This window comes from Pezoporus flaviventris, unplaced genomic scaffold (genome assembly GCF_033815535.1).
Source record: "Pezoporus flaviventris isolate CSIRO_AGI_PZ_B2104156 unplaced genomic scaffold, CSIRO_AGI_Pfla_v1 ptg000007l, whole genome shotgun sequence".
Taxonomy (NCBI): Eukaryota; Metazoa; Chordata; class Aves; order Psittaciformes; family Psittacidae; genus Pezoporus; species Pezoporus flaviventris.
In genome coordinates, this window is record NW_026892555.1 from 71,171,130 (window position 1) to 71,186,032 (window position 14,903).

The window sequence follows — 14,903 nt, forward strand, 5'->3', positions numbered from 1 at the left end:
GACTCCTCTGGGAAAATGGATAGTCATGCCTTTTTATTTTGTTTCATTTCATTATTTCTCCTGAAAGGAAGAGAGTTGTTACAGGAAAGGTATTTTTTATTGTGGTGCTAAAGTGGCAGTTGTTCAGGCAGGCTCACATCGCAGCCTTCGAAAGGTAGCAATTTGTGCAACAATATTAGTCCAGCCATATAAAATAGGGCCTTCAAATAGCAGTCAGTCTGAAGGCAGAAAGAGAGAAACAAAGCCAGGGTACATATTACTCTAACAAATGATGTGTATTTGAAAAATTCGATTATAAATAAGCAGTTTAAACAACTCTTAAAAAAAACCCAAGCAAACAAACAAGCTTCCATAACTATTTTTAAACTAGGTTAGCTTTCATCTTTTTATTTCTTCTATTTTCTTTATGCCACTTGGCAAAGGATACTGAACACATACTGCTCCAGTTCTTTCTTTTTTTATGAGTCTGATAAGTAGTTATTGAAGAAGTATTACACAAGCTGTAGTTACAGTTGTGTCTTCATTAATTGTTTTTAAATTATTTTTTTTTCACAGATAATGATGTTACAACATTTTTCTTCTGTTTTGCATGCATGAAACCAAAACTTAAATGGCAGGGGGAGTTCCTCTGTCATTTAGAGCTTAGGATCTTCAGTAAAAGGACTCTCTTTACACTTCTGTAAATCACAGTTTGCCCGGTGGGAAGCAAACAATGATTTTTATTTTAAATTTTGCTTTTTACTTTACCCCGACTGACCCAAGGGATATTCCACACCTCATGACATCAGGCTCAGCACCAATGGGTATCTCAGAATCATAGAATGGTTTGGTTTGGAAGGGACCTTAAAGTTCATCCAGTTCCAACCCACTGATGTGGGTAGGGACACCTTCCACTAGATAAGTGGAACATGATCTTGAACACTTCCTTGAACATAGAATCATAAAATCATTTAGGTTGGAAAAGACCTTTTAAGATCGTTGAGTCTAGCCATTAACCAGTTTTCATTCCAGTTTCTGATTCCAGATTCATTCCAAATGCCAATTTTAATCCAGTTGGTGGCAGCAACAGAAAATGGCAACACAGCTTAGCATGATATGGGAGGTAGGATCAGGCTCCGCATAAGACTAGTTTTGTATGTTCCTAATGTGAAACCTAAGGAATATTTGTGATATGGAAGGTGCATCTTACCAGACTGTCCAAACAGGTTAAAATGAAAACCAAACAGCTGCTCCAAGTGACTGTCACATTCTGGTTGTCAATTCTCAACCAAAACCAGGAAATCTTAAATTTCTTCTGTGAAGTCAGCTATACTGAGCATTTGTAATAATTTCTTCTTATTTCAGATCCCAAATTAAATAAAACCTGTATTATTTGCTATGACTAAACATGAATAACTGCCAAATATTTAGAAAAAAAGCATATCCCGTTCCGTCTCTGTTATGCTTGGCATACAAAGCTGGGGGAAGAAGAAGGAAAGGGGGGACATTCAGAGTGATGGTATTTATCTTCCGAAGTAACCATTACATATGATGGAGCTCTGCTTTCCTGGGTATGGCTGAACACCTGTGTGTCTGGGGAAGCAGTGAATGAATTCCTTGTTTTGCTTTGCTTTTGTGTGTGTCTCCTGCTTTACCTATTAAACTGCCTTTACATGAACCTATGAGTTTTCTCACTTCTCTGATTTTCTTCCCCACCCCACCAGGAGGGGTGAGTGAGCAGCTGCACGGTGTTCATTTGCTAGCTGGGGTTAAACGATGACAGTCCTTTTTGGCTCCCAGTGTGGGGCCTGAAGGGTTTGAGAGAACAACAGGTTTGATTGGAATGTGCTAGATTGAATTTATAGCTGTTATTGCTGTTTAGTGAGTAATTGACAGATTCCTGTGATTGCCGTGGGGCTTGCTTGCCTTACTGTACATAGAGTCTAGTGCTCATTACTGGCTGCGTTTTGCTTTTGCTGCTCACTGTACTGCTGTAGTGCTGTATTGCTGATCATCTTACTGTGCCGTGCCTGGGAACATTTTGATAACGGCAATGGTGATGCGCCTGGGCTGGCAGATGGCCATGGTATCACTGCTGTTTCTGTGCTGCTGTACTAGGCAGGCTGGAACTCCAATGTGAACTCGAATCAAAGGGACTGTGACCTGTGGATGGGTCCATGCACGAGGAGGACACCCTGCAGTGTCTGCGGGTGTGGATAAGCCCATGCTAGAGCAGATAAATCTCAAAGTATCTTTTCTGATTCTGTTTCCCACCCCATCAGGAGTGGTGAGCAAGTGGCTGTGTGGTGCTTAGCTGCTGACAGGGGTTAAACCACAACAAATAGGAATAAAATAAATATTTTTTTAATTTAAGATATCCTAACTTAAAGTATTCATAACAAGGTTTGTTCCAAAATGTGAGAAAGAAGACTGGCGTTGTTTAAAAGAAATCAGAAAAGCTCTCTTTCTGTGACTTGATCAATTTATCTCCTTGTAAGCTCTGAGGAGATTCTAATGCAAGTATTCAAACTCAGTCCATGATTCTGTTCTAGGTCCATGAAAGAGAGAGGGAAATACATGCTGCCTTTGTGTGTACAAGATGTCCACAAGTTCTGCTGCTTTCAGTCACTTTTCTATTCTTAACATGCCTGTTGCATCTCTAATGGACTTTCTGCCATTATAAACTTCAGAAAAGTGTTATTATGATCTTAACCACAATAATTGACTAATATTAAATATTGCATAGTGAAACCTTTGGAGAGAGGGGAGGATTCAATTTAGGACCTGTGTGTGTGGCCTCATTCTGAGGAAAAAAATAATTATCTATTCAAAGCACAGTATTTTGTGCTTGTAATTACAAGACACAAGAGTGATTATAAATGGATTTTGATGCACCTATTTTCACCACATTTCAGTAGCCTGGGCAAATTGCATGTTAATCATAGCTCACAATGTTATTTGATATTTGTGCCTTTTTGCTTGAAAACAGGGAACAAAACATTTTTTGCTTGTACATACACATGGACATGCGGAGAATAACATAAAACATTTAATACACCATCTTTCATATAAACAAGTCCTAATACTATACCTTGGTTTTCCCTTTTGCAAAGCTAAAGGATGCACTATGAACATTTTCAGTCTTTACATTGTCACTGTGTTGGAAAACTGAACAAGGTATTTCTTAAACTTGTGCTTAGCTCTCTTCACATAGAATCTGAAATTTGGTTGAAAGTACAAATCAGCATTACTTCTCCCTTTATTATTTGTAATTTCATTCTTGCTCTACTTACAATATTTAAATTTCTTTAGATACATTTGTGTTTACAGTAAATTTCTTCAATAAAGGCAACATCAACTATCACAAGGTTTAGAGGGAAAGAAAGTCTATTCCTGTACTGTTCCACATTTTAAGTTAATATATCTCATCCTTTCACTGCTTTTTAATATTACTGGAAGAAAACGCACCCCCCAAAAAACAAAACCTCAGCTTTGCTCTCTCTTTAGTTTTTACTTTTGTCATATTAAACACTGAACTAAAAGACTAAATGGAATTGAAGAAAAATACATCTTATATACCTTACAGCAAGATAGCGAAAAATAAACACTATTAATGTCAAAACCGATTTAGCACTGTAACTCATGCCAATATTTACTTCCATTCTCTAACTTGCTTTAAAACTTCCATAACAAGAATTGTACTGTTAAGAATTTGGTTTTTATTTAAATGATTTGAAAAACAGCATAGGTTGTTTTCTAGGTGATCTATGTATATAAAATATAACTGGTTTAAAATACATTGTTCTCATTCAAATACTCTGCTAATATTGGTATAGGGTCAAACATTCACTGTATGGTTGGTAGTTACAAACTTGTTTTCCACAAAGACAAGCCATTAAAAATATTTTTTTAAATGCCTTCTAAAGTTTCTGCATTATCAGATGTGTAAAATGCTTTCTATTACAACTGAACCATTTTAAATTATTTTTTCATTTTGTTGGAGAAGCTGATGAAACATATGTTGAAATTAAGTTTTCCAAGTCAAGAATTCGAAAATTAAGGAACTCACAGGATGTGTACAAAAGCCTGTGTTCTTCCCATGGTTTACAGAATTAACCACCTGTAATATAACTGTTTGCAGACTCCGAGAGCCATCATGCCTCTTAGGAGTTATTCTCCAAAACTTGCAGAGATACAAGGTCTTCAGTGATACACTTTCCAGATCACATCTTTGAACTTTTCATGTTGTCTGCCCTGCTTTTCTCTCATTGTTACTATCCAGTTAGTAAAAATTGAAGCTTTTGCAATAACACTCGGTGCATAATGCATGCACATCTTACCCTGCTGTTTTCCTTATGTTTTAAACCTGCTGGCTAAGTTCAAACAAACTTGATGAAGTGATTGAATTCTTAAAACTTCACAAAAAAGAGGAGGATTGGTAGAGAGGAGCAGCCTTAAACCGGTTGTCCCTGAAGGTGTGCTGTGACCTCATGCCTTGTTACAAACCAGCAACGCCATATGTGACCGTACCCCTATAAATGCCCAGACTACATAGGCACGTAGAGGTTGCAACTTGGATGCTGGAGATAACTTATTTAAATACTCCAATCACTAAGAAAATTCTGCTAATTCTGGTGTTGAAATCTTATTGCTTTCCTGTCTGCAGGAAGCCTTACCCTTTTACATTACTGTAGAAGTCCCTGTGTCCCTTAGCAAGTGCCTCTGATACAGTACCAGGTAAGCAATGGATTATTTTGTTGCTCTTTTTAAATTAAAAGCCCAGTGAGGCTTTTAAATGGATTCATATACATTTGATAATGTCATCATTTTTAAAACTGGACAGATTATGATTTATAACATATTGAAAGTTTCATGAATTGAGATTCCCAAGTGTTCTGTCTTTAGATCTAATTACTGGAGATTATTATGTTTAGGACCTTCTGCAATCACAGTGACTGGTGATGCAGTTTTCTTTCTAATGACAGTTTCATGGCTCAGAAATCATGATTTAGGCTATGAGCTGTCAGAGCAGAGAAAAAAAAAACAAACCAAAAACCCCAAAAGTCAAAGTAAACAATCTTTGGGCAAGAATTTGAGTTGGGAAAGAAACAATTATTTTTCTGTGTTTGCACATAGGACCTAAGATGTACCCCAGATGTAACAGGGTCCCCCTTACTTAAGCAGTGCAGAAATGCTTAATGAATTGGCTGGTATGCCTAGAATTGTACATTCTCCAGTGACCAGAAAAGAAGGAAAAGGAGAGCAGAAATGAGTGGCTTGAAGTCGTACAGCAGGTCAGTAGCTGAGCTGAGAGGTTAATGAAAAGTTCCTGTTTCATCTTCCCTTTTCAATGCACCATTTACTAGTCCATGTTGACTTTACTCCCTAGTAAGATACTGAGTGCATCATTGAATAGCTGGTGTCCTATGTCCCTTATATATGTATAAAAATTTAGGTGCTCATTCATGCAAAAAACTTGGTGCCTTGCTCAGTTGTTGCCACCAGGCTTTGATATACTGATTTCCTAGTACTGATGTACTAGGACCACTGAAGCAAGCAGGGTGCTCAAGCACCATGGTACAATGGTACAAGGTCTAACATAAAAGAAATAGAATTGTTCTGTAATTGTGATAATGAATGCAAGTTGGTCATGCTGGTTGAGTTTACTATTTGTTGGAAGAAGGTAACAGGAAACAATGCAATGCCCATGGCTACCCACAGTATAGCCTGAGAATTATTACAGGCAGTGTCTGGTAGAGAATTAACTTTTCAGATTAGGTGCTTGCAAGATCACTGCGAATGGGGTCCTATGCTCTAAGGTGTCAGTCCTTACATCTGAAAACCTGTTGAACTTGTTTCTAGAACAGAAGTCATAGACCAAGAGCTGCCAAAAACTCTGGCTAACAAGAAATAAAAGTTGCATCCTGTTCTAGGGGTAAAATAGTTGTTGAAAACATACAAGGATATTAAACCAAATCAGCCATAAATTGGCTTCCCTGAACCAACCATCCCTAACTGCGTAATCATCACAGTTAAACTCTTGCCTTTGAAGGTTTTCAAAATGCATCCCTCCTTCCTCCATAATTAAAATTTATGTGCTTTAACATGATTACTGACTCTGGAAGCAGATTCAGGCTGCTGAACCAGTGTGGCAATTTCAGAGGGCTATACCTCAGCTTCTGTCTAAGAACAGCAGCTGCAGTACAGAAGAAGAAAAGGAAGATCAATGCACATGGTACCTTCCAGACTCAGAAAGCATTTCCACAGTCATAGCTAGCCAAGCAAGTAACTGCAATAACAAAGAACTGGTTTGTCAAATGACCTCAGCCTACCAGGCACTGAACTGCTCTGAAAAATGTGGCTATTAGTATCATAGTGGAAACGGATGAATGTCCAGGACTTCTGAAAATTTAGCCCTTATCATGCCCTATAACAATTGCCCAGTTCTTTTACTTAGTTCCCAACCACAGTTCAGTGCCCATCACTATTTTCTACAAAATAGGTAACACCTGAGAAAGCAATCTATGTGTTGACATTGAAATGAGCTTTGTTTCACTAGCTGTTTGATTTCTGAAACTTAGGAAATTACAATTTTTTTTCTTCATGTCATCTTTTGCCTTCCCTTTGTTACAAGGCTCCACTTAAATTTCTTTTTTCTGACAAATTCAAGAACAGGTTTGTATTTGCACATTTGCAGTTTTCATAGACTATTGAAATGAATTCTAAAACTCTTATTCAAGAAATTAGTTCTTGTTTTACACCAGTAACTTCTTCAGAAGGATCATTCAAAGAACCGGAAACCTGAGTTATTCCCTAGCACTAAAGCTATCATACCATTCACTCTTTTATGCCTGATATTCTGTTGGAATTTCATTTTCCTCCTGTATTTGCTGGAAATCAATCACTTCCAGTTGTAGGTTTGTTTTTGTATTTAATTAAGGAGACTAACAATTGATATGAGTTGTAGCCACAACAGCAGATGCCCTTGCCAGTACTCCATCAAAAGCTGGCTGGGGCCTTTGGGGAGATCCTTACATAGCAGCTTGCAGCCACCCTAACGAGACACATTTCTCTCTGTAAATTAAATTTCTTTTAAAAGTCTCCTTTTATCCCGAGGCTGAATTTCTGTTCCAGTAAATTCTGATCTACAGAGACATCTACTTCCCATTGAAGTTGATCAGAGCTGCAGGTGACCAGTGCCTCTATAGCTCAGCCCCCCAGGCTGGATTTCTCCCAGAGTACGAATATGTTATTAATATGAGCTAGCTCACTATTGTGCTCACAAAAGTGAGATGGTTGATTATGGCACAAACTCCCAACTCTCCTTGTCAAAAGTTTTTGCCTGGAGTTTATTTTAAAACAATTTTTCTTTCTTCTTTTTCTTTTTTTCTATTGTGAAGCCTTAAGTAAGGCGTAAACACATAAAAACAGGTTCCCCAAACTTTTCCACTTTTTCAATTAAACAGAATTGAATGAGATAAAAGGAAAAAAAAAACAACCACCAAACGACCCTACTTTCTCCAATGCTTTTTTCTTAGTTGGGATTAATTTTTCTTTAAAAAAAATAGAGGTTATAACTGTTTTTGGGAAAAGAAAATATCAGGCACACCTGAGGTTTTAAGCAGTTTGTGCTGTTAAACAAATCCATGGTGAATGGTAGATGGAAGAAGAATCCCTGAAGCAGATGCAGAAATCCAGTAGTAGTTCAGCAGGTCTGTACCTAGGCTCTTGCTTTGGTACTAGTGGGATTTCTTTGATAGGTTGACTCAGGCTTTTGATAGAAGCAAGATTTAATAAGAATATGTTCACAACTTCCTTTGCTGCCTTAGTTCATGTGCTTGGTTTCCAGGTTTGGTGTTATACATTGCTGTTTAGAGTCTGCATTGCACAGATCACAGCTGTAATTGAATTTTACTGCTCTTTTGTGCTGCAGTGCTCAGATTACCCAAGAAAAGGCTGCTCTGTTTTGATGTGTACCTGACAGAGATTAATTTGCCAGGAAGTTGCGTTCAAATTAAAGAGTAACATTTTGCCCTTATTCTTGGCAACCCAAGACTGCCAGACATACCACAGGATAAAAGAAGCGGCGTAGATAGATATGTTACTCTTTTTGCCAGTTGGCAGCTGGACAATCAAGGGCTCTTCAGTTATTAAACATGTTTTATTATTTTGTTGTTGAGTTATAGCAAATGGGTCCCACAATTCTTCTTCATCTTAAACAGAGGTTTCAGTAGGTGATTCAGGAAGAAAACTGCATTAGATGATCCATTAAGTTCTTGTCTACAAGAGAGAAATTTAGTGTTGTGCTGGTGTGAGAAGACCTCAGTCCCCAGGGTTAATTGATACAATTGCTGAAAAGGGCTGTCAAAGCCAAACCGTCAATTATATCAAGGCTGTAGAAGCTTGACGACAAGCCTCAGGTCAAATCTCTCGGCACAGATGCATGCAATATTTTGTCAGCTGTATTGATGCTACATCAAGGAGAGAAAGAAGTAGTAATACAGGCAAAACTAGAGTGATTTGTCCAACTTGCTGGGGCCTCCTAGCTTGGATTTTTCATACTCAGAATAGAACTAGCATAAAGAAATAATGAATTATTTTAGTTCTAGCCATCTAAGAAGAATTTGGAAAAGAGACTTGAAAATGTCGTCTCAGAATTGCACACTTTAAACATTATAACAAACAAAAAACTCACAAAACTCACAATCCCTCCCCCTGCAAAAAAATCCTTTTCCTTCCTCCAGTTTTTTCCCTCCTCCCCAGTAAAACCTCACTGGAACTAAAATTAAAGATATTTCAGGGCCAGTAATCAGGTTTCACAGGGAGGGTTGGACTGGAATTCAGCATCATCACAGTCTGTTTGCAAAAGCCTTTGATTTTTTCACAGGTATGTAAATTCATAGCAAAGTATGGTTAGAAAGTTTACTGAACTAGCCCAATCTTCTGGTTTACTATCTCTATTTCCAGTTTTGTCTGAGGGCATCACACCATGAAAGGTAGAATATGAAAGGATGTGTTCAGGAAGGAGAATACATCTGAGAGAGACTTCTGCAGTGTTTCCAGATCACTGACATGTATTAAGTGATTTCCCATTTTTTTTTAAGAAGTAGAAAGTTTGATTTTGATCAAATGAAATAATTCATATTAAATTGTATTTGGTGATGAGGGCTGAATGTCACTGCAGAATATCTAATTTTCATTCTCAAAAGGCAGTTACTAACACTCTCAGTGCTGCACCTTCAGATTATCCATCTATGATTTATAGATCTCAGCATCTCTCTCCAAATCAAGGATTATTTACATAACCGTGGAGAAAGGTACATATGCAACGAAGATCACCCACTGGGATCGACTGACTAGCAATTTGGAGGGGCCTTTTAAAGCATAAACATGAGGATTTCCTGCATCTGATGCAATTGCCCCAACCTCTGAGTAGCAGTTATTCTACTGCCACCCAAATACCTCCTGATGAAAATCCCAGTGAAGCAGCTACACTTCCATGGCTGCGTTCAGTCTGACAATCAATGAGGACTGTTTTACAGAAACTCCATTGAAAGGTCTCCTTCCAGCAGAGTGCAAAACTCTGTTGCCCTCTCTCCCACTGTTATTTGCAGGAGAAAAGAATCATTTCTGTTTCTTGCTTTCACTTGTAGCTCAAGATAGACCTACTAGACTTCTTCTCCTCCCCTGTCAGGGCTTAGTTACAATATTGGTTTTATTTAGCTGCTTCGACAGATTTACTCCTGTTTGCATGTAAAGTAAGAAGAGAATGAATCTTCCCACCTTTCCCCTTTATACCATGCACCTTTCTCCGCAGTATCTGAAACGTAAGTATAACCCAAGAGTGCATGTGTATATCAGTGCATGTATGTTTTTGGTACTGATCATAACAGGATGAGCCAACATATTCTATTCCTTGATGCCTCTGGAGAATAAAATATTTTAGTTTTGCAAACCTAGACATCTTTTATGAACGAGCTATGTTAGGAGCTCTTAGAGGAAATAATGCTATAACAGAGAAGCTAAGTTAATTTTTCTTGTCTGCTCACTGTGTGAGATTCTTTCTTTACAGTGGTGCATCAAAGGGTATATCTCAAAGTGAAGGTATCAGGACAAAGTTGATATGAAGTATATCAACCATTTCTCAGGATTCAGCCACGAATTCTGGCCTAATACTGAACTGTAACAGCAGTGTGCAATTTCTCACATCACTCTGTATCAGAAGAAAATAATGTGAACTTCTGTAAGGGTTTTGTGGGGTTCCAGACATAGTACTTGCCAGAAAAGCCTGGCATAATATGAAAGCCTTTAGAAGAAAATCTAACTTATATACTGGCTAAAACAATACTGAAGAATAAAAATAGTAGGCATATAAGCAAAGTAATATAGGAGAGTCAAGCAGGATATTTGTCTCATGTATTTGTTGGCATTCTTTGAGGAAACTAAGAAGGGTGTAGATGAATGTGATCCAGCTGATAACATTAATCTGTAGGGGAGAAAGATTTTAAAAGTCTTTCCCAAAAGACTGTTAACTAAGATCTGTAGAAGGGAAGGCATTTTCATGGAATAATGACAGACAAAAGCATAGGAAAAAAGGGCAGGAATAGTGCATTCACAATGGAAGGAAATATGCATCTGTACTGGGGCCTATTCAATCTACTGTATTCATAAATGATCTAGAAAAGTGATTGGATAGGAAGAAAGTAAGTAGTCTGAGGGGTAAGAAGGTGACAGAAGCCATTGCAGAGAATGTCTTATACTGAAAAAAATCAGCAATAAAATGATGATGAAATTCTGCATCAGTAAAGCAAAGTATGAGGGGAAAAAAAAATAAAGAAAAAATAATTCCAGATAGTCCATAACGAACCATTAAGTAGCTACTTCCACTAAGGAAAAAGATTTTGCAGTTATAACAGATAGCTCTAAGAAGATATTAGCTTGATGCTAATCAAAAAGGGATTAGGATATTAGCCATTATTTTGAAAAGTATGGAGAACTGCCATACATGCAGTTTTTGATTCCCAGCATCTCCTAATGAATACAGTTGGCTGAGGAACAGAAAAATGTGACAAGCATGAACAAAGAACTCAGTCAGCAAGGAAAGACTGCATATACCAAGACTCCTCAACCTATAAAGGAAATAACTTTATGAAAAATGATAGGACTGACATGAAAAAGCTGAATAGAGAATGATGATGCACCCTTTTTCACAATATCAGAATTAGAAGAAAGCAAATGAAGATATATTTTGACCACACTTATCATACTGAACAGTAAAATTGATTGCCAAAAGATCTTGTGGATTGAAATGGGTTCAGGAAACAAACTCACTTAGATACAGATAAAGAATCATAGAATCATTGAATAGTTAGGGTTGGAAAGGACCTTAAGATCATCAAGTTCCAACCCCCTGCCATGGGCAGGGACACCTCACACTAAACCATATCACCCAAGGCCTCATCCAACCTGGTCTTGAACACTGCCAGGGATGGAACATTCACAACCTCCCTGGGCAACCCATTCCAGTGCCTCACCACCCTCACAGTAAAAAACTTCTTCCTTATATCCAGTCTAAACTTCCCCTGTTCAAGATTGAGCCCATTACCCCTTGTCCTGTCACTACAGTCCCTGATGAAGAGCCCCTACCCAGCATCCCTATAGGCCCCCTTCAGATACTGGAAGGCTGCTATGAGGTCTCCACGCAGCCTTCTCTTCTCCAGGCTGAACAGCCCCAACTTTCTCAGCCTGTCTTCATACGGGAGGTGCTTCAGTCCCCTGATCATCCTCGTGGCCCTCCTCTGGACTTGTTCCGACAGTTCCATGTCCTTTTTATGTTGAGGACATCAGAACTGTACAAAATACTCGAAGTGAGGTCTGATGAGAACAGTTCTCATATAGAACAGTACAGTGTGCTAGCTCTACTGTCCTCTTGTCGTTTACTGCTGTCTACATTCTGAGTGAAGATACCCACGTTTGGAGATTCAGTCTAGCAGACAGCAGCTGATTTTTTGTCCTTTACCGCACTAGCTGGGAGTTCTGTATCTTCCACCTCCTCTAGGAGGCCAGTGAAATACTATTTCAGGAATTATTCTGCATTTTATGAACTTCTTTCCTAACAGCGGCTAGTTCCTTTGAAGTTAATCTTATGTTCAGAGTGATGGGAGACTTCCAGTTTCAATGCAACATCTGGCACAATGCAGTATTTCACCTCCATTTTTCTACAGGATACTGCCTTGTCCTATTTTGTGTGGTTTATGATTTTAGGATTGTGTCAGAAATGGTTACAGTGTTGGGCCACATAGGAATGTTTATTATTGCAATTTTTCTAACCATTTTTGAAAATTAATTTAGTGCTTATGAGTGAGCAACTTTAGACTATCTAAATTTGGAGACAGGTTATGATAGATTGCCGAGAAGAATGATGTACTTCTTAGGACTGTTTTTACTAAATATAGGAAAGAAAAAAAGAACAAGGTGGAGTGGAGGAAAAGGATTCTGATAAAACATGCGAGAGTTGCAAGACATTGGCTGTACAGAATCATTACGTATTAAAATTCCATACATATATGCAATAAGAGTTTGCAAAATGAGAATTTAATCCCAAACCGCACAGAACCTGGTAAATGTGTATCTGACAATGATCCGCTCTGTCACTAGTTAAAAAATACCCACTACATAACATTTAGGTTCAAAAAGAAATTACACAAAAAGCTATGAGAAAAGCACTGGAAAGCATAACATGCTTTCAGGTATCAGGAAGACTGTTTTGTTGGTGAAGTCACCTTGTTGGTGGCTCGGACTAAACCAAGGTTGCCTATCAAGAAGAAATTACTACAATAACAAGAAAAAGGTGGTATAGTTTCAATAGCAAAAAAGAGGAGGTTACCAGAATTAGTAGACTACTTAAAAGTTTGAAACTGTGTTCAAATGAAGGAAATATGGAACTGGTGGTATAAATGTAGAACTTCAATAAAATGTTAAACTACACTGTATACAATACTGAATGTATGATAGGGGTATATTAACACAATATGCTTATATTATACATATAAAAAGATGTTATAAAAATACAAAACATCAAGTTAAATATAAATCCAGAATATGATAGACCAAAAATGGGTTTTTGAGGAGCGCTTGGTAAAACAATTAAAATCTGTTAAGAACTTCTTCCAAAACATAAGAAATGAGAAAGCTAGTAAAATGCCAGATAGAAAATGAGATACAATAGGAGTAGTCAGGGGGCATAAGACTATGGGGAAAAAAATCAAAGTCATCTTATTTTATTGCCATGAAACAGACAACCTTAAGTAGATTTCTGTGCCAGAGTCCTCATTTACAGGATAATAGTTTATGAACCTATGGCCAAAACTGGAGTATCAGCAAATGACCCTTTACAACAAATGAATAAAATTCTAATAAACCATAAGAACAGAGTTCTAAGATTTCTAATGGAATTCCAGGAATTCCAGAGAAATTTAAATATGAAATTAGCAACAGTTAATTATATTGTGAATGTACCACTTATATTGGCCTTGCTGCCAGAGAAATAGAAGACATTTTTATGGTGCCAGTTCCATATTTTTTAAAAGGCATCCAAAACTATGTATCAACAATTCTGATTTGTCTGACATGCAAATTATGTGAGGCCATAATACATACATAAATATATAAACAGATGGCAAATGTGTTATAATGAAGAATAAGTCACACCTCAGAAATTTCTTAAAATTCTCTGAAATAAAGTCCATGGAAATATGGAAAATAATGATCCAACTGGTGGACTAAATTGCAATTTTCCGTAAAACTTTGCACAAAGTCCTTCACCAAAAGGTGCTAAAAAATTAAAGTAATGTGACACAAGAGAAAGATCTGCTTGTGTACCTAAATCTAGCTAAAAGGCAGGCAACACACAGACAGGAGTGGCAGTATTCCCCATGGCCAGCTATTTTTATTCTTTTTTCACTGTAATAAGAGAGATATGGAGAAGGGGTGAAAAAAGGACTGTCAAAGTTCCATATAATGTGACACTAAATATTAAAACAAAGCTGATGGACTCAATATCAGGTATATTATTGCTTAGGAAAGACTCCTGAGGCACTGTTGGTAGGTATATGAAACCTACTGCATGAAATTCACTAGCAGTTAAAAAGAAAAAAATGTATTAGCAACTTTAGAAAGAAAAGGAAAATAGGATACCACCATTATGATACTGCACAAATTCATAGCCTTCATAGCCAGACGTTATGTATGGTACCAAAGGTACCTAGGAAGATAAACAGAAGTGCAAAATTATATTAGAGGTACTGAATGATTTATATTTCAGAGAAAATAAATTTCAAAGACCAAAGCAGTGTAACAAATAAACGACATTTGGGCACAGGAAGCAAGTGGAAACAGAAATCTGTTGGATAACTATGACACTATATAAAGACAGAGTTTAGGGAATAATTTTTCAGCATTTTGTCATGCTATAGGAAGCAGGAGTACCCAAGGATAATAAACAAGTTTAAAGCAAACCCAAAACACTGATTTTTATATAATACATACTTAAAAGGTAGGATTTCTTTTGACATAACATAGTCTTTAAAGAGCATCTTAAAGAGCATAAAAAACATAGATTACTAAATAGAATGGTCCAGATGCAACGTGTTTCAGGATCTCTAAATTGCAGACTGCCAAGAGCAAGAGTCAACACCATGAAAACTTTATTCCAATTTTGGCCTGTCTTTACATATTTCCCCTAGCCATCTGCTATGGGCTACTGTAAAAGACAGAAAAAACGAGATCAGAAATGGACTTCTGGCAGCTTTCTTATGTAAACATGCCTTGTGTTTTTTGGGATTCCATGTAGTCTTTTATTTGCTGTACATGTTTATTTTTTAATTCTATTTGTTAACATCTTTTCTGCAATTTTCACAGATTCA

At 37.3% G+C, this 14,903-nt stretch overlaps 1 long non-coding RNA gene across 1 annotated transcript in view; it reads left to right on the forward strand.

Annotated features, from left to right (window-relative positions):
* LOC133267128 (uncharacterized) overlaps positions 1–14,903 on the forward strand; it is a 34,796-nt gene that overhangs the window by 4,612 nt on the left and 15,281 nt on the right. The gene's annotated exons all lie outside the window — the stretch shown is intronic.